Source organism: Mauremys reevesii, linkage group 3 (genome assembly GCF_016161935.1).
Source record: "Mauremys reevesii isolate NIE-2019 linkage group 3, ASM1616193v1, whole genome shotgun sequence".
Classification (NCBI taxonomy): Eukaryota; Metazoa; Chordata; order Testudines; family Geoemydidae; genus Mauremys; species Mauremys reevesii.
Window position 1 is genome coordinate 149,857,182 of NC_052625.1, and position 25,888 is coordinate 149,883,069.

The 25,888-nt window shown below is 40.3% G+C and overlaps 2 long non-coding RNA genes across 3 annotated transcripts; one reads left to right on the forward strand and one right to left on the reverse strand.

Annotated features, from left to right (window-relative positions):
• On the reverse strand, positions 1-20,544 carry LOC120400080. Of its 2 annotated transcripts, none has more exons than XR_005595522.1 (4): positions 20,518-20,544; positions 9,878-10,007; positions 806-918; positions 1-329 (listed from the first exon to the last, which is right to left on the reverse strand). It is a non-coding gene; the product is annotated as an uncharacterized LOC120400080 (long non-coding RNA). The 2 variants fall into 2 exon arrangements; XR_005595523.1 differs by lacking the exon at positions 20,518-20,544 and adding an exon at positions 12,843-12,940.
• Positions 18,238-21,928, forward strand: LOC120400084. The gene is made up of 2 exons (XR_005595527.1): positions 18,238-18,289; positions 21,815-21,928. It is a non-coding gene; the product is annotated as an uncharacterized LOC120400084 (long non-coding RNA).
• The last annotated feature ends 3,960 nt before the right edge of the window (positions 21,929-25,888 follow it).

Below are 25,888 nucleotides of genomic sequence, written 5' to 3' on the forward strand. Positions count from 1 at the left end.
GCAACATTAAAACATAGTGCTATAGAGAAAATTACCTCTATAAACAAAACAAATTATATCATAATCACATCACTAATCAAATCAATTCTCCCACAAATACCCTGATAGAATACCCAAACACATAGAAAGGATGATATATAGGCATACATTAACCACAGGCATGAGTAATCGTAATTTACATGTCAATAAAGTGTTTTTAATCTTTCAGTTTCAAGTTTCTTTCTATGTGAAAGTTCCTAATGGAAAAAATTCTCCTCTTCAATCTGCCTGGTAGCGCTCAGGTTTGCCCTCTGTACTGGTGTAGCTCTGGTGACATCAGTGGCTTTTGCCTGTACAATGACCAAATAAGGATGCAAGATTAGGTTTCAGAGTCTAAGGAAGTACAAGAATGAAAATCTCCAATTCATGCCAAATGAATCAGATTTTTAAAAAATGCCTACAACTTTTGGATTTTGCATCAGCCAAAACAATGGACCGTATTCTGACTTTCGATACACACATGGCTCCCAAACGTATAAATGCAGAGTATGGCCCAGCTGATCAAGATAAGTCAATATACATTTTTGTAAAGAAGAAAATCGTACCACTTTAAATAGAATCATAGAACTGGAAGGGATCTCAAGAGGTCATCTAGTCCAATCCCATGCAGGACTAAGTATTACATAAATACAAATATATTGAAATCAGATGATAAGAACATCTTCATCAACAAACACAACAAACACCATTGTCAGTGATGTAAAAAATATGCTATGATGTTGATGGGAGTTCAGTAAGGACATCAAAATATAGAAGTTGAGCTTACCTTGCAGATCTGAGAGGATAATTTTACCCTAAGTACTGAAATCTTCTGAAAAGCTGCACAACTGTGATGACTTCTCTTTCTCTTCATTTTTATCATCCTTGCAGATTAAGAATCTAATTCAATAAATAAAAAAAAATTCTGCCTTCTATGACCTTATGCAGGTTGTAAGCCAGAGGAATAATTTACTGAATTGCTCAGTAACATTAAGAATTGAACTTGTTATAGCCAGTGGTATGATCTAAAGGGTTGTCATCTCATTAATATTAATGATATTACTTATCTAAGTACTTTATGGTAAAAATCAAGGGAACTAACTGCAGTATTTCAGCTCTCAGTATCCCAGCAAGAAAGTTTCTTATCAAATTGGGAGTGAAGGGAAATGGGAGAAAATTAACATCTGATTGTTACTCAGCAGGCACTTAGGGCCAGCTTTTAAAATTTATTTTGGCTTGTCTCGCTACCGGGGAGATTGATGCTGCTGCAATCGATGCAGTGAGTGTCAATTTAGTGGGTCTAGTGAAGACCTGCTAAATCGATGGCAGAGCACTCTCCGGTCGACCCCGGTACTCCAGCTCCCCGAGAAGACTAAGGGAAGTTGATCAGAGAGCCTCTCCCATTGATGTAGTGCAATGAAGACACCACCCTAATTTGACCTAAGCTATGTTGACTCCAGCTTTCTTATTCACATAGCTGGAGTAGCGTAACTTAGGTCAACTTACACCAGTAGTGAAGACAAGCCCTTAGTCCCTTATCTGCATCTTTAGGTGCCTAAATACTTTTAAAACCCTGGCCCTTAGCACTGAATCAATTAGTGACAGCAACAGTACTTAATTAGAGTGAAATCTGAAGTTTTGGTGTTGCTAGCAAAAATCAATATGCAGATCAGCATGAAAGAGCAGTACAAAAAGCACCAGGAAGAAAGAATGTGAAAAGGATAAGGGCTCAAGAAAATAAACAAACAAAATGAGCAGTATATAAAATGCCAACGATCAATTTAACTGAAAGAAGCTGAATACATAATCCTGCAAAGATCCTAATACAGACCCTACTGAGCAAAACAAGTGTTTTTGTTCTACAGCTGTTCTATTCCCTTTTGAAGGGTCTGATCCAGCATATGGCTACTCCTTGGCTACTCCTTTAGAATCTTCTGTAGACACTTGTTTTCAAGCCATTCATGGTACGGTAATGCCATGAGCTGTGCTATATTTCCAAGAGGCTGCTTAGCCACACCACAGCTCTTGCCAGTTATCACCTGAAGATCAGGAAAAGAGTGAATGTTGGTGTATGGAAGGCCAGACCCAAGGCAACTTACTATTTAGGCCCTGCTCCTCTGTTGGTATCTAATACTGCAGAGTCCCATTGACTCCACAAGGGTACAGGTGTCTGCTCTAAGGCACTGGCTCTCAACCTTTCCAGACTACTGTACCCCTTTTAAGAGTCTGATTTGTCTTGTGTACCCCCAAATTACACCTCACTTAAAAACTACTTGCTTACAAAACCAGACATAAAAATACAGAAGTGTCACAGCACACAATTGCTGAAAAATTGCTTACTGTCTCCTTATTGCCATATAATTACAAAATAAATCCATTGGAATATAAATATCATATTTACATTTCAGTGTATAGTATATAGAGCAGTATAAAACAAGCTGTTGGCTGAAATTTTAGTTTGTACTGGCTCCACTAGGCTTTTTATGTAGCCTGTTGTAAAATTAGGCAAATATATGGATGTGTTGATTTCCCCCCCCGGAAGACCTCTGTGTACCCCCTCAGGGGTACGTGTACCCCTGGTGGAGATCCACTGCTCTAGTGCATCCTATTTACAAGATCATGACCTTGATGTTTATGGGCTAGATCATGGCCAGCCCTATATGACTACGTAAGATGTATGAGAGTAAGACCCTCCCATAAGCTCTCCCTGGAGCTTGGATTTTTGGGGCATAGGGATAAGCAGATTCTGCACAGCTGTTACTACCCCACCTCTAGCAGGCAGAAAGTGAGCTGTCCCTGTCTATTTCCATGTCCCTTGCACCAGCCAGCACAGCTGATCCTGAGCAGCAAAGGGGAGGGGTAGGAAATAGTAATTTCCAATGGTGAGAGTCAATTATATGTACAATCTATTTCTCTGCCCTCCTCCTCTTTATCCAGAAAGGTAGGGATCTGCTACTGCCATTTACTAGGCCATTTATTGCACAATCTAGCCCAGAATCACCCTCATTAATTTGGTATCTGAGCGATTTATATTACATAAATCTGACAGGTAATTTTCTCAATGTAGTTTTCTCTTGGAGTCTCCCTTTGGTTCCCTCCTCCCTTCCATGAACACACAGATGGGAGGTTTCTTTGGTGAGTTTATTTAATTTATTATAATTACTAACATTGTAAGAAAGAGAGTACAAAGAGCTGGGCCTTACATTTTGCCCTGAAGGTAGCAAGATTCATAATTATTCTAATTAACAGTGATTATCTTTAAATATTTCAATTATAATAATGAAAAATTATTATAAATATGGTTTAAATATCGTTGACATTATATTTGTTAAATACTTGTTGTGGAAGTACTTTAAGCAATGTATTATTTGTTCCTTCTTCCATCCCCCGATGGCCAGTCCTCTTTGACAGGAAGTTCACAGACTGTGTTTCACAAATGTGTCTTATTTCTTAAATAAGAACTCAATGGGAGTTAAGTGCCCAAACATTTGAGGATCTCGGCCTAAACATCCACTATTCTGACCTAGGTATGTCTTCGTTATCTTCAGGACCATAGAAAGAGGCAACACAGTGTTAAAGAACTGCCTGAATTAGCATATACAGAATCTTTTTTCTCCTTCCTAATCTGGATACAATTGATTTGAATAAGATGACTGCAAAACTCAGATCCTTATGTAGGCGCTGACTTCAATGGATGCAGTTTGTCAGGTAGACTTGGTGTCAGTTTGCCAGCAGATGTTGATGGGGCAGGCTTATCAGGCAGCTTGGTTGTGAAATTTAGTATTGCCTATCTTAAACTCCCTTGCTAAACAAGTGCTTCCACAGCTTTTCCAACACTCATGAATTTATCACAAGTCATGCAGTTTTGCTCCCTGCTGCAGGTACTCATGTGCTGACCCACAGAGCTCTTGCCATCACGGTGTTTGAGAGCCAGTGACTGCACTCATCACACCACCTCTTCCCAGTAGCCACCTGCTCTTCCCCCTCCCTGGTCCCAACAACTACATTGCTTCCCTGACTCCTTCCTTCCACACCCCCATCCCATCCTATGCTTGACTCCCTTGAACTCCTTCTCCCTACTCCATCCTACTATCTCAGCCCTCACTGCTCCATGACCCCAGCTGGAACCTGCTGCACAGCTCCTTGCTTCCCTCCACCCCCCACACACTTCCCCCCAGCTCACCATACTCCCAGGTCCTTAGTGCTCCTCCTTCCCTGTTATTTTCCCTTCTCTCCCACTGACCCAGCCTGGGAAGATACCTGTGACCTGGCCCCTTAGTTTCAAGCCCCTCTCTCTCTCTGCCCTGAGCCCTCTCTGCTTGATGCTCCTGGCAGGTTCTGGCTACCAACCCCTCCTTCCCCAAACATTGGGAATATACAGGGAAAGTTAAAAAATAAAATGACAAACTAAAAACCATGATTTAATCCTGTTAAAATAATCACATGATTTTTAGGCCAATCTCATGATTGGGGGGGGGAGGGGGAAGTTCTGACTCATGATTTTTGAGCTCTTGGGATTGGCAATACTGTTTTTCTAAGCCTCTTCCACAGTCAGATGCAAATATACCTGCTTTTTATTTTTAAAGCTAGGGTGTGTAGTAAGTTTGGACTATACTAGCAAGTCTTTTCCTGCTCATGGAAATGGGCCTCACAGTTAGATGGAAGTTTGGATTAAGCCGTTGGCATTTTCTCTTCTGTACTTAGATATTCACAAATGTTCATGACTGTTGAGTCATCTTTGGCCTGACTTTCAAACATGCCAAACACTCACTGATTCTGTTGACTAGACTGGGTGCCAGGGAAAAAGGGAACAGTGTATACTCAGTATTTCTGAAAAATCAGGCCGTAGATGTCTCAAGTTGGATGACCAAAACCAAAGATGCCCAAAATTGGTAGACGTTTTTTGAAAGTTTAGGGCCTACTTACTACAACTTTACTTCACAAAATGGTACAAATGAAAGAATTATTATTGAGACCACAAAGGAACCATTTATCACAGCAGATTCAGACTGAATACTAGAGAATTTAATCATTTTTTAAATTTCTCTTAGACTAGGACTCCAGAGTATTACAGAGAAGGAACGCTCAAATGTGCTCCTCTGTATTCTTCCTAGTCTAACCACAATTAGTGGGTATTAGTTTTCATTTATGAAGGAAGAATTTGTATCACTACTCACTCTAATTAAATCATAGACCTCCTCACTAGCTCTTAAATTGGCACTGCTACAACTCAGTTCCCACAGAAAACAATTGGACAGTAACACCCTCTTGCATTCTCCTGTCTGAGTAGTTTTTAAATGGCACTATTTATTTCAATTAAAGAAGGGTTGTACTGGGAATTTTATATTTTACTATATAAACAGAGAATTGATTTTCATATGAAATGACAGATTTCATTCACATCCAATTTAAAATATATAAAATATTCAGAGAGCTTTTTCAGTGAGTTCCTTTAATCAGATTCCTGGTAACATCCTAACAGGGTTGTTCTGTGCTTTTTTCTGAAGCTCTAGTGCACTTAACAGAATGAGATTTTGGACATTTTTGACCTTTCCTCATGTATAGCAGTTGTGTCTGAGCAAAGAAGGTGGATTAGATCCTAACACAGGCTAAAGAGCACCCTCTTGTTCACAGAACCAGAAACAGAACGTATATTTCAGAAAACAATCAGCAGAAATCTGGAGCAAATATCTCCAGCTGTCTTGAATGGGTGTTTTGCCAAAGTAAAGATGGTAGCATTGGGCTTTATATGCTTATGAAATTACCCATATTGAAAAATAAAACAAAACAGAGGAACAAATTTCATATATATCATTTTTTTCATAATTTCTAAATAGTCAGTTAAATTGCTTGAAAAGGTGTAGTTTTAAAGCCTGAACTTGATATTAAAATGTGGAGGGGTTTCTCTTAGATAGCTCCTTGCCTTTCTCTATCTGAGTGGCCCATCATGAACTTTGTTATTAAAAATATCTTGGAAACTAGAAAGGATGAGAAGGGAGACAGAGAAAAAGCACATTGATATGGAATGAGGTCATGGTAAATATACTCTGAAATGTTTGCTTGAATATTAATGTAGCTCTTTATCAGAGGTCTGTATTTATGAATGTAGAAATTTCTAACTCCCATGAAAACCTTTCAGGGCTAAAAGGCTCATTTAGCTCAAAGCTTTACTTCCTCAGATCTACTAGATTAGTAAAGAGTAGTGTTTCTCAAACTGGGGTCACCGAGGGACTTATTGGCCGCTGCTTCCAGCAGCTCCCATTGGCCTGCAGCGGCGAACCGCGCCCAGCGGGAGCCGCGATTGGCCGGACCTGCAGATGGGGCAGGTAAACAAACTGGCCCGGCCCACCAGGGGCTTTCCCTAAACAAGCGGTGACCCCAGTTTGAGAAACACTGCCCTAGTCTGTAGGCTTGGGCTTTAAAACTTGCTGGGTTTGGGTTTGGGTATTTTGCTATGTAGACCTGGGACCAGCCTAGATGAGGGATCGCCCGTCTCCTCACACCATACTGCCACATCTGCAGTTGGCAGGGGCACCTGTGATGGAGTCCCCTCACTGTAAATGGGAGTGGGTGGCTGGCAGGGCCTCCATGAGGCCTCAAGGACCTAGACTTGCTCTCCTGCTTGGTCTGAAATAGCCTGAATTTGGGGACCTTCATGACATGCTGCAAAAGACAGCTGTCCAACAGGGCTTTGGGGAGGACTGAGTGCCTGCTTCCCAAATGACAAAGGGGTGGAGAGGAGCTTTTCTTTTTGTAAGTAGCTGGCTGCCAAGGTTCCTGTCTGAAAGATTGTTATGATGCTACTGGCATATGTTTTACTATCAGGTATGGGTCTAGGATGCCTGGAGACTCATATAAGTGTCTTTATACTATTTAAATGAAATAGTAAATAAATAGTTGTTACCCAACCTGTCCCAGTAATTTAACAATTATCTCCCCACCCTCATTGCTGGTAATAATAAGCAGTCATTTCTCCCACTAAATTTCAGTTTAAGCTCTAAGTGAATCTCAAAGAGCGACTTTTTATTTTTGGTAACAACGCGGTTGTGCTGCTCCCCCTGGCTCTCCGCTTCCCCCTGTCAGAAGGAAATCTGATCCCTCAGTTTCCCCACCTCATGCCAGAGGTGGGGAGACTGGTTTCCCTACTGCCAGTCAAAGTCCCAGACACCCACACCAAACCCATATCACCCACTGCCCCATCTCCCCATGCCCCACCAGGTTAAAAGTCCCCGCCCTACTGCTCATAGACATAAGTGCTGGAACTAGGGGTGCTGGAGGTGCTGCTGCACCCCCTGGCTTGAAGTGGTTTCCATTATATACAGGATTTACAGTTTGGTTCAATGCCTCTCAGCACCCCCCTTATAGGACCTCATTGCCTCCGACTCCCCATCAGAATCAACCATCCTATACTGGCCAGAGCCCCAGACCCCCACACCCACTGCTGTGCTCACCATAGTCTCAATTCCTCCCTCCCTTTCCCCTCAATAGCCCCACACCACAGCATTCCATCACCCTCCTTGTTCCCCATCTCTTATTCTTCTGATGCACCCACAGCTGCTTCCTGGGCTCCCCCACATCCCTTTTGTCCAATAAATGATGCTTTTAAATGATATGTGTAATACTTAATATATACCTTCAGAGCTAAGGGTGCACTCATACAAGAACTTAGTGCATTGAATTCTAAGTATAGGATAGTTCAGCACACAGAGGACTTGTAGGATCCAACAAGCATTTTAGAAAGAAAAATAATGGCAAAAATCATCCTCCCACCATGTCCAAGATTATATAAAATACAAGATGACAAACAGCACTTCTAATTCTTTTGCATTCCAGACACAGCTGTCTGCCTGACAAACAAAGGTACACAAGACACCAAAATTTATTTGAGGAACTGGATTTTTTTCTTCTCTCTCTACCGTCTTTTGCATTAACATTTCCTTGTACTTTCAAAGCTGACTCTCTGCAGTACCTTTTCTAATATAATTTTGCATGTTTCAGGATTCAGCCTAAATAGCTGTTGATAGTAATCAATGACCTACGTTCTGTTCTGTCATGGCAGAAAAGATATAGTATATACATTAAGCTGGAACCTGAAACAATTTTCTTTCACTTTTTGTTTCATTGAAAACGTTGAACAATTTTTGTTTTGGGTCTACTGTAATCAATGCGTATATTATTGTCTGGAACAGCCAGTGAACTGAAAATTCAGTAGTCTTCACAGCTCTGCTTCTTCTCTCTGTATGTTGTCTATTTTGACTGTAAGATCTTTTTGTCTATACCGGTCTTGTACTACATGTTTATACAGGGAATAGCTCAAAGAGAACCAGATCTCAGTTGGAGCCTCTAGGTGACAGCGTTACATGAATAAATAATAAACCAAGCAAAATGCAGAATTTGGGAAAGGGAGGGAAGGTAATTTTTACCATTCAATAATGGAAAAGAATAAATACTAAATTATTCTGCATAAAGAGTTGCTTGTGATTCTATTTGACCATGACTACTTAGAAGACAACTGATTTTGCAGCCAGATTGCTGATGCTCAACAAATCAATGAAAATGAAATCAAAACATGAAGGTGGAACATTTAAATAATGATCAGAACATCTCCTAAGCAAATTATTAGTAATATTATTCATATTGTTCTAGTCGTAATGGCTCTATTATGCTGCATGTTGTGAACACACAAGAAAATACAGCACATTTAACTCTGGCCTGTCCTCTCTCATGTACATAAATCTTAACCCTTTCCCCATTTCAGTTATATTTAGTAGTAGCTTTTTTATTTAAAAAACATAGCTCTTGCTTTTTAAATTTTACTTTTACTCTTGCCTTTCCCTGTTTAAAAAATAGTTTCTATTTTTCTATTTTGGTACTTTGTTTGCATTTAACCCTTGATTTACTAATCAAAACTTTGTAACTATATCCATTGATGTAATTATGGCCTGACCCAGCTCCTATTGAGGTCAATGGAAAGACTCATTCATTTCAGTAGGAACTGGGTCAGGTGTATACAGTGGGTGAACGAGAGGTAGGGAATGGAAAGGTAGCTGTTGCTGGAGGTGCTTTTGGAATCCTGCTCTGTGTGTGTGTGTGTGTGTGTGTGTTGGGACAGTGCAGATAGATAACATGGGTTGAGCAGATTTGAAAGACAGTTAGAGTCTTGGCTCCAGGGCAGCTCAATACTCAGAAGATGGAGATGGCAGCCATATCTGGTAGGGAAGAGACATGCTCCTGTGTGATCCAGTATCCAGGATATTGGAGGGCTGCCCTGATGACAGTGGAGAGAAAAGAGGAGGTCCTACTTGTCTCTCCTTGCTCAATGCTGTAAGTGTATATTTTTATTTTAGAATGATATTCATTTATAACCCGGTCCTATTCCTGTTGAAGTCAGTGACAAACCTCTAATTGATTTCAGTGGTGCAGAAAGAGATCCTTAGTAAGAACCTGGGTCAATATTTATGCTACAAGTGCAGTGAACTCCTATTCAGGGAATAATAAAGAGATACGTATCATGGCATGCAATATGAGAACTTTAATTTCAACAGATTAGTTAAATAGATTTACAGTATGATTGGCTGGCATGATTACAATATCAATATCTTAAGAAATATAAAGACGGACTAGGATCAGATCACAGGGTCTGAATCCCTTTATTAGTATGTTTTCTACATTGTGACCCTGTTCTGCTTCATTGCTATAATTTATTTGTTTTAATTCCAAGAAGAATTTGTGTTTGAAATGATCATTTATAATGGTTTGTTGATTTTATATTTTATGGAAAATAATCCCACAGTATTATTAATTATTCTAAGCACAATTAAATTAAATGCACTCATTGCGAAATTATATTCCAATTTACCTTTCAGAGATGCATCATTTTCTTCTGATGCTGAACTGAAAATTAACATCTGAAACACCATCGTAGTTTCTTCATTAAGTATTATTAAAACACTTTTTCTAACCCACAGGTAAACAAGTCATTTACAAACCTGGAATGAATAAAATAAAATAAAAAGACTCATTCAGAAATCATTTTCTTGCATATAGCACATTTTTGTCAGTTGATAAAGAGCACAAAATAGGGAGAAGTGTCAATTAACAATATTTGACTGCAGTTCTTACAAAAAATTCAGCACTTTTGTAATAATGAATTTCCCAAGAGGTATTTTAAAAGCAGTTGCTTCATTTCAGTGTATGAAGAAGGGATGTGCCGTATTAGAAACGTGGAACAGTGTCACATTGAATGCTAGCCTTCCAGGGGAAGAACAGATTTGTGGTTAAGACAGTGAGCTAAGACTCAGGACACATGTGGTCAATTGCTGGCTTTGTCACAGACGTCTTGTACAAACTTGGAAAAGTCACTTAAACTCTGAGCCTTAGTTCCCCATCTGTAAAATGTTGTTAAATATTGTTTATATTATTCTACTGCCTAGGAGCCCTAGTCCTGGACCAGGACCCCATTGTGCTAGGTGCTGTACAAATTCAGAACAAAAAGATGGTCCTGCCCCTAAGCGATTACAATCTAAGTAAAAGAAAGTATCAGAGGGGTAGCCGTGTTAGTCTGGTTCTGTAGAAGCAGCAAAGAGTCCTGTGGCACCTTATAGACTAACAGACGTTTTGCAGCATGAGCTTTCGTGGGTGAATACCCACTTCTTCGGATGCAAGCAGTGGAAATTTCCAGGGGCAGGTGTGTATATATAAGCAAGCAAGAAGCAAGCTAGAGATAACGAGGTTAGATCAATCAGGGAGGATGGGGCCCTGTTCCAGCAGCTGAGGTGTGAAAACCAAGGGAGGAGAAACTGGTTCTGTAACAGAACCAGTTTTGTTTTTATATTGTAACAGAACCAGTTTCTCCTCCCTTGGTTTTCACACCTCAGCTGCTGGAACAGGGCCCCATCCTCCCTGATTGATCTAACCTCGTTATCTCTAGCTTGCTTCTTGCTTGCTTATATATACACACCTGCCCCTGGAAATTTCCACTGCTTGCATCCGAAGAAGTGCGTATTCACCCACGAAAGCTCATGCTGCAAAACGTCTGTTAGTCTATAAGGTGCCACAGGACTCTTTGCTGCTTCTAAGTAAAAGAAAAGAGACAAGTTGATACAGAGAGAGATATGAGAGAACGCTAGGAAATGAGACAATATTGGTCAGCATGATAGGCAGTGGTCTCGGTACACCAGCTATTTAACTGTTGTCAGGCTTTTTTATAGGCATTATGACAAAGAAGGCTGATCACAAGTGTTTTGAAGGAGGACAGTGAGGTAGTTTTGTAGCTGGTTAAAGGAAACCCCTCCGAAGTGTGAGGCGCAGCAGAGGAGAAAAGGGGCTTGTTTGAAGATTTAACAAGTGGGTGATGGAGGATGGGATCATGGGTCACAGAGGTGGGAGTTGACTTCTGGATAGTAAATAAGAGATGATTGGCAGGGTGGAGAAAGGTCATGAAGATCTTTGAAAGTGAAGTCAAGTAGCTTACCTTTGCTGTGACAGAAAAAGAGGGAGCCAGTGGAGGAATGTAAGGGGGGTGTGATGTGGTCAAAGTGATAGGCTAGGAAAATTATCTTGGCTGCAGCATGTTGAACTGATATGAGTGGAGCAAGATGGGATTTGTCAAGGCCAGAGAAAAGGATGTTGCAGAAGCTGAGATGCAAGATGAGAGAGCCTGGACAAAGGTTTTAGCTGTGTGGAAAAGCCATATCTTAGAGATGCTATGCAGAAAGAATAAGATTTAGAGAGAGAAGCCCAAGCTGAAGCTGATGCCCAGGTTATGGGCCTGACTGTCCATTTTGTCCACAGTGATCAAGAAAAAAAGAGAAGGGAAAGGGCCTGGGGTAAGGAAAATTACCACCTCTGCTTTAGCCCTGTTGATCTGAAAGCTATTCACAAGACATCCATAAGGAGGCAGGATGGATCATCCTACACAGTGCCTGGCCACAACTGCAGTCCTGACTGCAAATGTACCCAGCTGCTGCATTGGGGGAGGGAGCCTCCTTGCATTCCCTCTCCTCCAAAGCATCTGAGCACTATCTGGTGTCTGCGATCCAAATATTATGCTATTGCATAAAAAGGAGGGAATGAAATTGACTAGAAACTGGCTACAAGCAAAAGCAAAACTGATCAGTCAATTTCCTTTCCCCAAACTGAGAGAGTTACAAAAAGTAAACTAACATCTTAGATAGTCAGAAAAATGAAAGTAAAATATTAATAACATATTATATTAAATACAACATGAAGAAGGAAATGTATGTATTTAAAATCATTGATATATCAGAGAGAGAGAGAGAGAGATGGCTCAATCCTCTCATCAGCTGCACACACATCACTGCCATTTAAATGAAGAGGAGTTATGTGCATGCCTGCAACTAAAAGCTAATCAGCCTTAACTTGTCATGGTTTCTTAAAATCTCAGTGAGCAAAGACAATACCTGTTCTCCTAAGAGCTAGAATTTGGAGAGATTAAAATATTGCTTCTAAGAAGCAGAATTTAGTGAGTAATCTGCATTTCAAAATTTAAAGCACAACGCCCTATTACTGACCACAGAAATGCATGTATTTATGGGCTCAAGCCCATACTACTGGAATTTTGTATGAGATTTTTCAGGGGGATTTTTTTCCCCTCCCTATTTTATTTATTGGATGGCCCCAAATCAACACTCTGTATCCAGACACTCCAAAATGTTTCTGTGGTTCTACTTGCATGAGTGTTGTGTCTCAGGGCCATTTTTAATTTAAAAAGCTTGAAGGAGTACAAAATCAAAATCCGAAAATGGATTATAGTTATTAAGTTTACAAAACATGGGGAATTAAGTGGCAAAACGGATATTTACTTTTGCTGAATAATTGGATACGTCTTAGCAGAACTCCAAAGGCAGGCATTCCTGTGTTCTTTTGGGTTGCTTTTCTGATTGTATTCTGTAGTGGCTGGGAAAGATGTTAGCTGAATAGGAGATGTAGTAGATTAAGGCAAGCCAGAACACCAGGGCTCTGCCTTGTCATATCTCCTACTCCTATGACTTTTGTGAAGTCACCTTCATGGAGTTGTTAACTTCTGAGAAATCCATTCATAGATTCAGAAACACATCTCCCCTGTATGCTAAGAAGCTAAAAAGTATGATGTTATATAATTATAATTATATAACTTCTCAACTGCTTTTCACTATATATACTCCCCCTCTCCTTTGTTACCCATTGTCTCTCTTCTGCTTCTGAAGTATTTTGGTAGCCTCCAAAGAACAATTGTTAAAGAACAATTATTTACATCTGTACAGATATAGAGCACTTTTGTTGCAGTCTCCACTTCTGCCGCCACTAAAAATAATTGCTTTTATATTTAAATGGGGAGAAATACAGACCCTATTCCAGCATGCAGCACACAACTTATGAAATCTTGTGAGGAAGATCCCCTTTAACAACATCTGCATAACTGCTACACAGCTGACAAGACCCTGGGCAGGGGGTAATTTAGGACACTGCCTGGCAAGCCAGCTGATTGTTCCAAAATACATTTGAGAGCCAGAGTGATGAGTTTGTCAGGCTCAAAGATCTTCAGCTGCTCAGGGCAAGAGGTTGGTGGGATGGGGAAACAGCACAGTTACCCAAAACCTTCCAGCCCAGCTTAACTTTTTTGCAAGGGCAAGGTGAACTTGTGCATCCTTGAAACTCTCTGGTCTTTCCCCTTTCAAATGTACTCTCTGTCCCTGAGTGGGAGGGAGCAGAAAAGCAGGATCCATCACAAGGGAAAAAATGTAGGACTCATTTCTAGGATGGATGATGGTCTTCTAGAATATAGTGACACTGGAAAGGAATAGGAATAGTAGTAAATAACCAAATGCAATGCTGTAGGTAACAAGGCTGGCATGTTTTTGGATGTATAAGCAGATGAATACTGAGTAGGAGTAGGGAGTTGGTATTATCTCTGTACACAGCATTAGTTAGATCTTTACTGGCACAGTGGGTTCATTTCTGGTGTCAAAACTTCGGTAAAGATGTTGATAAACCGGAAAGAATTATTTGAGGTCTGGAAAACATGCCTGATAGCTAGAGACTAAAGAAACTTAATCTAATTAATTTAATCTAAGAGAAGGTTAAGAGGTGACTTGATTGTGGTTCAGAAGTACCTACATGTGGAAGAGATTTCTGATTGTAAAGGGCTCTTTAATCTCTCAGACAAAGGCATAACAAGGTCCATGGGTCAGAAACTGAAACTAGACAAATCCAGACTAAAAATACAGTGTAAATTTTAACAGTAAGAGTAATAAGTATTGAACAATTTACCAAGAAACATGGTGGATTCTCCATTATATGAAGTCTTTAAATCAAGACTGGATCTCTATCTAAAAGATATGATAGCTCAAACAGAATTTATGGGATTAATGAAGGAATTACTGTGTTAGGTCCTATGGCCTGTGTTATATAGGAGGTCAAATGAGATAGTCATATTGGTCCCTTCTGGCATTAAAATATATGAATCAATGACAAAAAAAAACCTGGTTGAGGGAGTATTGAGCTCACCTGAATGAGTTTTCTATGCCCTAGTGGAGCCCCTTATGTCTTGACATTGGAGCATCTGAGGAATCATTCTTCATACCTGTCTCTACTGGCCTGATCTTGCTGGGAATTTGTCAGCCTGGTAGAAAGCCAGTGTACATGGATGCAAGAGGTGTGCACACATTTTCATTTATGTGCACTTGAATAATGACCTATTCTAAGGTCGGTGGGGAGATAGCTTGCAGAGGGATTCAGATATTGTAGTGACTTTATTTATGAGGAGACATTTGGATTATCTATTTGATGGCACTATTTCCAGTGCAAACACAAGACTAAAGGCTAAGGTAAAGAGCCAGTTCAGGAAAATTTCAGTGAGGAGCAACTTGGGCCTCAGGCAAAAGCACACCACAGGTCTACATTGCTCAAACAATTCCCTGAACTGGCTTCCTGGTTTATATGGAGACTGTCAGCCAATCAGGGAATCATGGAAGGATGTTGCTCATGCTCCTTAGGGCAAGACTTCCTGCAGGGCTCAGCCTCTCAGTACTTCTTGGTGGCAACCCTATCTAAGACCATGCTGGCGATGAGGAAATAGCACCTGCCTCAGACCACACAGTCCCCAATTCTAGGCCCATGGGTTATTACCAGTATTCTCTGCATCTCCCCAGAGCACTGGTCCATACTGTCTTGTGCCCATCTCCAGCTGTGGCAAATCTCTGATGCTTCAGAGAAAAAAGTCAAGCCTCTTCACACCACACAGAGAATACCCCAACTCTGCATCAGGGTAAATAATTTCTTCTTGACCCCTGGTGGTGACCAACTGAAGACCTATAGCATGAGTTTAGATTACTGTCATTGGTTAAATTTAGAACTGTGGCTGTTATGAGCATGATGGAGGCAACGAAGACCATCTTTTTCTCCCAATGGCCCATAAAAGAAGGGAATGAACAGGGCGACTCATAGATTCCAAGGCCAGAAGGGGCCACCATGACCCCACATGCCCAACCCCGTGCACATCCAGCTTCAGAACTTCTCCCAGAAACTGAGGAAAAACATATTTTAGAAAGTGATCTAATCTCGTCTTTGCTGTAACAGCTTTGGCTGTAAATGAAGTACTTTCTGTCATTTCTTTTATTCTTGTTTTACGGAGGTGTTTAAGCATTAGCAGGCATTCAGTTCAGCAAATTTGTTACTGGAACTATTTCACTGAATAGTTTCTATTGTTAATGGAGATTCTGAATTTTACATTGGGAGTTTAGTGACAGTATTCTGTGTTTTATATTATCATGTATTTGCTGTTTCTGCAGTCTTGTTAAAAAGAAGGTTAGATTGGATGCATTTATTACACTACACTGATTTTTTGCTTTGCAAATTTCTTTTACACCATCAATGGAAATACATAAGCTTTACCTCAGTGAATCGTGCAAACTTGCAAATGATCTGTTTGGATAATGAGATATCATCATCCCAGGCTTCTCTGGACTTTATTACTGAACTGAAGCTTCCTTGCTTATTTCTTTATTGCCCTGTTTATTTTGATAATGTAAAAACACAGAAATATTCAGTTTAGAGAAGCTAGCATCTTCAGCAACTGAAAGTGGCCCTGACTTTCATGAGGCACTGAGAAAGTTCTTTTCCCTAAAGCCATTTGGATTATCTATTTGATGGCACTATTTCCAGTGCAAACACAAGACTGATTGTGTAAAAAGGAAAGAGTGAGTTTAGCTTTAAACCATGCTTAACTTCAGAAAATAGAAGACAATGATCTTGGAAGGTATGCTAGAATAGCCTTAGTATTAAGCAAGCTACACATATTTAAAGGGCCAGATCCTAGAATGGCATAAATCCATGTGACTCCATTGACTTGATCATTTATTTTTAAAAATCAGTTGAGCTATGTTGATTTATACCTGCTGAAGATCCAGAATAAAATGTTTAATAGCCAGAGCATTTTATTTTAAAAAATAAAGTTCTGGAGCTTTCATTATCAACATCTGCTTTTCTTTTAGCTAATTGAGTTGTTATTGAGGCATCAGGTAACAGCCTAAATAGAAAAAATGGAAAATATACTGTTTCATTTGACATTAGAGACTTTGATTTCAGCATGATTTTCAGAAGAAAATATTTCTTTGCTTACATCTCTTTCACACCCTTCACAGCAACAGACCCTAGGGTTCATAGGGCCTCGTAGAAAAGATAAATCCTCTAGGAGAGATGTTACCTGAGTTATTGAGTTTCAAACTAATAATATATCGAGAGAGGTTTTTCCAGTAATAAAATACCGCATGCCGCTGCTTTCCCCCCCACCCCCCAGTGGTTCCTTCTCTAAGAGAATACAGTGAAAACATGTTTGTTCTTAAAAATGCTTCCTTTGAGGCCAATTATTTTGCTTTATTCCCTCTTGAAAACCAAGTTGCAAATTTGTTAGTGAACTATCAGGCAATACTGTTTGCAGCACATCCAAAGGGCCAAACAAATTCATTTAGTTTTGGCCTATCTTGAGGTCCTCAGAGGACTGAATTCAGAAACTGGATTTATTGCAGTGCTTGCTAGAACATGACCCATAAGGAACTGAATGCCATGCTCACAAAAGTTTCTTCCATATTTACTAAAAGTATTCACATGTTTTAGCACTATAGGGTGCATTGCAGCCAATTAATAAATTTGGGATGTCCTCTGTACCCCACTCTCTATGAGGTGAGTGACTTCTAAGATGGAAGGATCAGATTAAAAAGGTGCTTTTGCACGTCTACACATTCATACCACAAATTGAACACTTGCATAGCACTTCTGTGATACAGGCTGCCTGCAGAGAGACACATCCATATGTGATGTGGGGTTACTACTTTTCATAATACTTTAATGCATTTTTAAATATTGTGGTTCTTATTAATATATTATAGTATGTGTATGAGTTTCCAATAACCTCAATCAGCATTTAACCAGAGTTTTCCTTAAAACTTGCTATTTAGATTCAGTGGAATTTTCTAGACCCTGCCTTACTCTGAGGGATTCTTCCATTTTACATTTTCATGTGCTGCATATGCTTTTGTTGAAAGAACAATGACTTTTCAAAGCTCCATAACTGTGGGGCAGTGGTAGTATCATATTTAAACAAAGATCTCATGAGACTGTCTTATTGTCATATTACTTAATCTATGGTCTAGTTAAAGCTGACGTGGCCACTAGAGAATGATGAACCTTAAAGGCTCTAGAGTTTGGGTTTGTTTTCAATAACTGTTCAAAAGTTATTTCACCCAGACAGCCCCTGAGCACCTGGGAAGGGTAGCTAAACCCTGTCTCTCCAGCCTGACCCTCCTCTCATGCCTGGATTAACAACTGCTGCAAGGAGGAAGCAGAGCAGCCTGCCATGCGCAGAGAAGATAGCTGTTCCATAGAGGATTTGGCTTCCTGATAAACCAGAATTGGAAGTGGATCCCTGAAAGAAACAGGGAATTAGGGTCAGGGCTCCTGATGTGTGTGGCAGACAGGAGACAATCCTGATTTACCAGCCCCTTATCCCTTATTCAAGGGAAAGGCAGTAGGATCCCAGCAATGGGCTGGAGATTAGCTATGGAGGGGTGGGAAGCTAATGGCAGCCCTCCACCAGGTTAAAGGAAGGAATCATGACCTGCACTATACAGATATTGGCTAGACAGTTCCTAGATGAGTTAAGTTAATAATTAAACCACATCCCTTGTTTCTTGTCTTTCTTCCCACAAGTCTGGGACAATTGACATGGAGACTGAAAAACTCTCACCTCTGGAGATGGTCTCACCAGCTCAAGGTGAAAGCAGATTGACGGGGCAGGAAAGTTTGTACTGCCACTGAGCATTCTATAAAACTGTTTCACAGATAAATAAATACTTCAGATTCCAGATGATGTCAACATGATATTTTCCCAAGTACTAAACCTAGGGTATTAGTCTTTGAAATATGCATTTCTCATAGACAAAACTTTATTTTTTTTAAAACAATACTGATTACAGCTTTCAGTAGTTTTCTTTTCTCACAGCCCTTTACCTCTTGACAAGTTTTCATATTTTGTTTATTGTCTTTACCAAGTGAGTTAATAGCTATTAAAAAGTAATGGCTAGATATTTCAGCAGTGTGCTAAAGACAGAAAAGAACAACAGAATTCTGTGGCATAGTGTACATGCCTGGTGATCAGGAATAAAGCATTTTGAATACAGCCGGTTGAAAATTGAAAATATATATATATATATATATATGCAAAGATATTTGTGAATAAACAGCTCAAATACAATATTCTGCTATTACTGAGGTCATATTATTTATTATTTGCAAATATTTGGATGGCTGATTGTCTATGAAATATCTGTGAATTCTGAAAGTTTCATTATTCTATATACATTATTCACTGTTTGCTACTCATCTTTTTCCAGTTAAGTGTTGATCATCCAGTAAGATAACAGAAATAATACCATGCGAACACACCGCACAAATAGCTAACAGTGAACTGTGAAAGTGAACAACTCAGAGTTCAAAAAATATTTCTTCTTAGCAGTAGGTGAACACTTATGACTATCAACTACATCCAGAGCGAATAGGACTGGTTTCACAAAAGATTAATGAAATATGAAAAAGAATTAAAAAACCCAAACAACAGAACTCCTCCCACATTCAGTCATCATCCAAAATTAATCAGATTTTTTTCCTTTAGTGAATTCACCCAATTCTAAACTTTGTCCCCAAACAATCTGAATAGATAAAAAGTGGCTTCAAGTACTTTCCTGAAAACAGCCAACTGACCTACTATAAAGTGAACAAATGTTCCCCTGCTAACTTCTCAGTAAGTTCTTTTTTACCCAGGTATTGGAAGCTAAGGTAATTTAACCATTCTCACCTTGCATCAGATGCAAGAGACTTCTGTGCTGCCTTGCCCAAACTAACACCTTATTCTACAATGAATCAGAACGACTTTAGATAAAAATGGTTTGTTTATATGCCAAACTAAAAAGGCTAGAGCATTTTGCACATCTACATGTTAGAACCATTGCCAACTGATTTAGTGAACTGATTTCTATCCCATGAAGCTGCTATTTTTGCAGCCTTTCCATTGATACTGCCACCAATGCTGTGCTGTGCTGTTCTGTCTGTAAGCTTTATGGACTGCTTGGCTGCTTGCACTCTCTCTTTTTCCTAAGACTGAACACATCCCCACTGCAGTGAGCCAGGCCTCCTCCGAGCTTAGGCCTAGGGGCTGCTTTTGATCCCTAAATTTGTTTCCCAGCAAGCTGCCCAAGCCACCTGGGAGTCAGGAGAATTTGTTCTTTAAGCTGCCCTATGGTGTACTGATCTTCATGTTGGTGGTAAGTTCGGTGTCAACATTCAGCTGATCACCATGATTTTCACAGGGGGCACTTGGAGCTGATGAACAAATTTGTTTTTCCACCTAGAAGCTTTGGGCTCAGATGGAGATTATCAAATGAGTTTGGTGTACACGTTCCCACAGTACAAGCATTTTAAATTATTTGGCACAACTTCTCCTCAGGAGAATTATGCATCACTACTCAGCACTGGAACAGCAGTTATATTTGGAGTGAGATGTTCTGGCAGAGCTGTGTGGGAAAGAATATGGTGCCATTGGTATTCACTGAACAATACTATGAGTCTTACATTGATGAGAAACCAAGTAACTCCTAGGAATATTATTTATATTCAGAACAACCCCCTCAAAATAAAACATCGTTCTTCTCTTATTTCTAATAGTAACTGTTAAGAATACCATCACTTATGGAAGGTTTGCAATTATTCTTCAAAGCTTCACTTGTGATTTTTTAGTAGATGCAGCTATGAATAATTTCACCTACAAGTAGCTCCCTAAAACAGAGAACAATCGTGCAGAAACTATTATTAAATGAATGTTGTCCCTCTATTTCCTCTCTGAAAAGATCTTCATTCTGACCAACTGAGTATATTTTATGTTTATGTTAGAACCAAATTTCAAGATTTATATTAGAATGATTTCAAATGTTCAACAAACCTACTCACCATCTGCATTTGGCAAAACTCATTGACATCAGCCTGTGTTGCTTAGCAATAAATACGTGTCTATGACTCCAGTCACAAAGCATGTTCATTACTTTGTCATTCAGCCATTTTACACAGCCTTGACGATCTAAAAACGCCTTTATTTACTCTGGCCTTGGCTGGAAGGGAAGGAAAAGAGAAGAAAAATAGATGTATGGAGTGCTAGGAAAGGGGTCACGGTCAAAAAATGGCAAAGAATGTATAAGCAGCAAAGAGTCTTGTGGCACCTTATAGACTAACAGACGTTTTGGAGCATGAGCTTTTATGGGTGAATACCCACTTCGTCGGATGTATTCACCCACGAAAGCTCATGCTCCAAAACATCTGTTAGTCTATAAGGTGCCACAAGACTCTTTGCTGCTTTTACAGATCCAGACTAACACGGCTACCCCTCTGATACTTAAAGAACGTATAGTAGATTCACAAGCTCAATATATGCAGAGAAGCTATCTAAAGGAAAACAGTTCAGTATGGTTATTATTATGAGATATTAAAGTAGATTGGTAGCTAGCCTATGCTTAAATAGCTTGATAGACAGCAATCTTAAAGCACTATTAGAATGTGTATTTTGTAACAGCATTAATTGTTGTATTTTAGGCATGAATTTTTAAAATGTGCTAATATAGACAATTTACCAGCAAATGCATCTCATGTAATAATGTGCTTGTGCTTATATTCAGCTTGTGGGTGGTTGGAAGGTACTCTACTCATACTTAAAGTTCCATGTTTATGAAAAATTCTATGATAATTGCCCTGTTGCTCATAACTTACTGAATAGTTCACCTTTGGAAATAACTCCTCATACTCACTCTCAGCCCAGAATTGAACTCTTTTGGAAAGTTTCAGGAAAATCTCAACCACCATTTTTGAGTTGTGGGAGAGCAGAAAATAAAATTACAAAAGCTGTGTGATTGTAACCCTTTTGTTTGCTCACCAGTCAAAATGGCCACTTCTGCTTAGGTGCCTGAATATGACTTTACAAGGTTAACGTTAGGCACCCACATGTGAAGATTTTGGATTAAGTTTCCAGAAAGGCAAAACAAAAATTAAAGTAAGAGAATGCTTGTAATTGAACATATTCTGTTCGATCGGTGAACTAATTCAAGAATATGACAGGGACTCAACTGAAGTGAGATAATTGCTCCAAGTATTGCTCTGCTCCCTTTTCCCAGCCAGAATTTCTCTATATTTATTTTCCACGTTGCTTGCTCTTGGCTACATTTTCACTATCTTTTCACTCGAATTTTTTTCATGACAGACTCTCCTAAGCAGAAAATGGACCCAATAATGTTCCAGTTCAGAACTTTGACACCCACACTGTTCAAGTGGGTTTGAAACGTGGCAAAATAAAATCCACCTGCCTTGATTATAATACTGTCATATCATGGGTTTGTTGTAGGTTTGGTCCAGGAACCACGTGGTGTAATTCTATGATCTGTGCTATGCAGGAGATCAGACTAGATAATTTCATGGTCCCCTTTGGCCTTAAAATCTACAATGGTGTTAAAGAATGCTGAAAATGGGTCATCTCGAAACATTAGTGAGCCAAGAGGTTGCAGTGAGCAGCTCTATAGTGTTAGACTGGCACCTTGCAACCCTCAGTGAGTAAGGCGGGGTATGTATCTGGGATGCTAGTGTTGTCAAGCCTCCAGGATTATCCTGGAGTCTCCAGGAATTAAAGATTGATCTTGAATTAAAGATTATGTCATTTGATGAAACCTCCAGGAATATGTCCAGCTAAAATTAGCAACTCTAGGGATGGCTCACGAGCAGGGCACGGAATCTGTCTGTCACAATTTGATCCCCAGTTTTCTCCTTGCTCTCAGGGAAAAATAAACTACACCAGTCCCTTTCCTAGTGTAGCTTTCTTCCCCCTCCATGCTGACTCAACTGCATTGGCTTTGCTCCCCAGCACACCAGCCAAGGCTACACCCACTCCCTGCCATCCTCACACAGGATCCGCTCACAGGAGTAGCCTGTGCAGGGGAACATGGGGGTTCTTTACACTCCCTTTATTTTCCTTCCCAGATACCCAGCAAGGCTCACAGCTGAGCTCCAGCTTCTGTTTGAGCATAGTACTGCTTGGGGCAAGCGAGGTCACTGCATGTATATTTTATCATTATCACTACAGAGAATGTCAAGAAAAATACACAAGAGGCATCTTTAGGGGTTAGTTGTGCACTAGCGGGTTGCACCTATTCAGCAAATATTTGCAGCACTCACTGAGTCAGTTAAAGCAAGAGGCCATATGCTGCCTGCACCAATAACACCAAGTCAAACAGCAAAGCGATAACATAAAATGAGGTAGCAAGTAAATGGGATTGTAGGTGGAGATTAAATATACATGCCCTGCTGACGTCTATTCTGCCAGACAGTTCAATATAAATTAAAATTCATAATTCTTCCAGTGACTCAAACAAGAGTCAGATACAACAATATATAACAACAGCTGCACAGATAGAGAAAATGTTATGCTTCAGTTTATGTATGGATGAGAGTTAGGATTAATGTTCCCAATTCTGATTTTTATTTCCTTTTTCGGGTATATCTTTTTTCTAGTTTTAAAAAAAAAGATAGTTCAATGAGGCTCATGTTATGTGATCATTTCCACAGAATTTTGGAATTCACACTAGAATACAAGCTGCAATTATCAGAAGTTCTCAATTTCTATTCCTCATCCCAGGAACGATGTAGCAAAGCTTTAGTTCCACCCCCCTGCCCAGCTTTCAACTCTCATTCACTTCTGGGACCATCCTGGAATAGCAGATGGCCAGGATCACCAGCTAAGGGATACAAGATGGCTTGGTATCTCAAGTAAAGAAAAGCTAGTAGTCAGAAGACATGTTTAATTATTTTTCTGTGGTCCTGAACGGAACAACAAATGCCAAAAATAATACTTAGATTTTTCATTATACTGTGCACAAAACTGCTACTAAAAGCCATTTGTTTTGCAAAAGTCTTTGCAATTGTGATAAGTGGTGTTTGCCATGAAGCCTGACTGGCTTGCATAGCCTTAAGATATTTGGCATATATTGCCTCCACTTCTGTTGACATGTTTTAAATAATATTATTTATTATTTTCATCATTGCAGCACCTAGGGGCCAACTGAGAACAGGCTGTGTACAAACAGTACTAAGTGCTCTCTATGCTAAAGCACTTATAACCTAAATAGCAAGTTATCTTATAACTTGATCTTAGGTCAATGGGTCTCAAACTTTTTTACTGGTGACCCCTTTCACATCGCAAGCCTCTGAGTGCGACCCCCCCCCCAATAAATTAAACACCCTTTTAATATATTTAACATCATTATAAATGCTGGAGGCAAGTGGGGCTTGGGGTGGAGGCTGACAGCTCGAGACTTCCCCTGTAATGACCTCGTGACCCCCTGAGGGGTCCCAACCCCCAGTTTGAGAACCCCTGCCTTAGGTAATGACCTTCCAGGGGCTAGTGGAAAGCATCATACATAATTTTTAGTACTGTTAATACCTTAGCTAAAGCACCAGTGCAGAACTATACATGGAATCTTCATTAGTCATAATATTACTAGATACTTATCAGTGTTTGGCTGCTATTCTGTTCATTTTCTGGGCATGGAAAATATGGTCTAATTAACTCCTGCTAATAAGGATGTAAAATATGCCAATTTAGTGCAGTGCTTGCATTGATCATGTAAAATATTATATAAGTAATTAACCTCAATAGTGAGTGGCCAGTAGAAAGGACTCAGAATTAAGAAAGCCATGACTCAAATCTCAGCTATTTTACTAGGATTCTCAAAACTCCTGCTCAGCGGCTGTCTAACACTGTAGGTGCCTAAATTCCCCCTACTAAAGTTCCCTAGACACTCCAGGTGACACAGAAACCGCCTTAAGGCATGGCTATCAAACTGGATCCTGTAAGAGAAACAGCTGCCAGGGAAGGAAGAGTTAGTAGCAGTCCCCTTTTGTCCAGTAATGAGAGCATCCCCCCAGGAGATGGGAGACCTGCATTCAATTCCCCACATTGCCTGAGAGGAGCAGGGAATTGAATCCAGGTCTCATGCCTCCTATATGGCTGCCCTAACCACTGGACTATGAGGCCTTCTGGGGTGGCACTTTCTCAGTCTCTCCTGTTGAAGCTACTCCCTGATGTATAAACACTGAAATATGTATATGGCCAGAAAGAAATTTTGACTCTATAGCCAAGTAGTTAACATGCTCACCTGGGCTGTGGGATACCCAGGCTCCAGTCTCTCCTCCAATGAATAGTTCATGATTTATACAAAGTGGAACAGCTTCAACAGGAGAGCTTGAGCGACATACCCCAGTGGTTAGGGTATTCCTGTGAGAGTAGGGAGAACTTCTCCTCCTCCTCCACATCAGGTAAAATGGTGATGTGAACTTAGATCTCCCACATCCTGGGTGGGTGGTCTAACCACTGGAATATTGGCTAAAAGTGGGGCACCTCCTCCTTCTCAGCTTTTCTTAAGAAAGGACCGACTTGCTTTAACTGGTTAACTCCAGGAGAGGATTCATGGTTTTGAATTCTGAGTGGATGATGGCACATCCCTTCAGTACAGACTTAGGGTATGTCTACACTACGAAATTAAGTACGTTGATTTTTTAGAAATCGATTTTATACAGTTGATTGTGTGTGTCTCCATTTAAGACCATTAACTCGGCGGAGTGAGTCCACAGTACCGAGGCTAGCGTCGACTTCCGGAGCGTTGCACTGTGGTAGCTATCCCACAGTTCCTACAGTCTCTGCTGCCCATTGGAATTCTGGGTTGAAATCCCAATGCCTGATGGGTCAAAAACATTGTCGCGGGTGGTTCTGGGTGTATGTCATCAGGCTCCCCCTTCCCCCCGTGAAAGCAGCGGCAAACAATCATTTCTCGCCTTTTTTTCCTGGGTTACCCATGTAGACGCCACGGCAAGCACGGAGCCTGCTCAGCTCACCATCACCGTACGTCTCCTGGGTGCTGGCAGATGTGGTACTGCATTGCTACACAGCAGCAGCTCACTGCCATTTGGCAGCAGACGGTGCATTTCGATTGGTAGCCATCGTCGTCGTCTCCTGGGTGCTCTTTTAGCCAACCTCGGTGAGGTCAGTCAGGGGTGCCTGGGCAGACATGGGAGTGATTCCAGGTCATTCTCGTTTTAAGTTTCGTCTCCTGGAGATTCAGTCCTGCCTGCAGTCATACTGCACCCTCTTCTGGCGAGCAGCCAGGAGATGACGATGGCTAGCAATCGTACTGCACCATCTGCTGCCAGCCTAAGATGTATAAGAGAGATGGAATGGATCAAAACAAGATCCATTTGTTTTGCATTCATTTGTATTCATTTGCTCCCC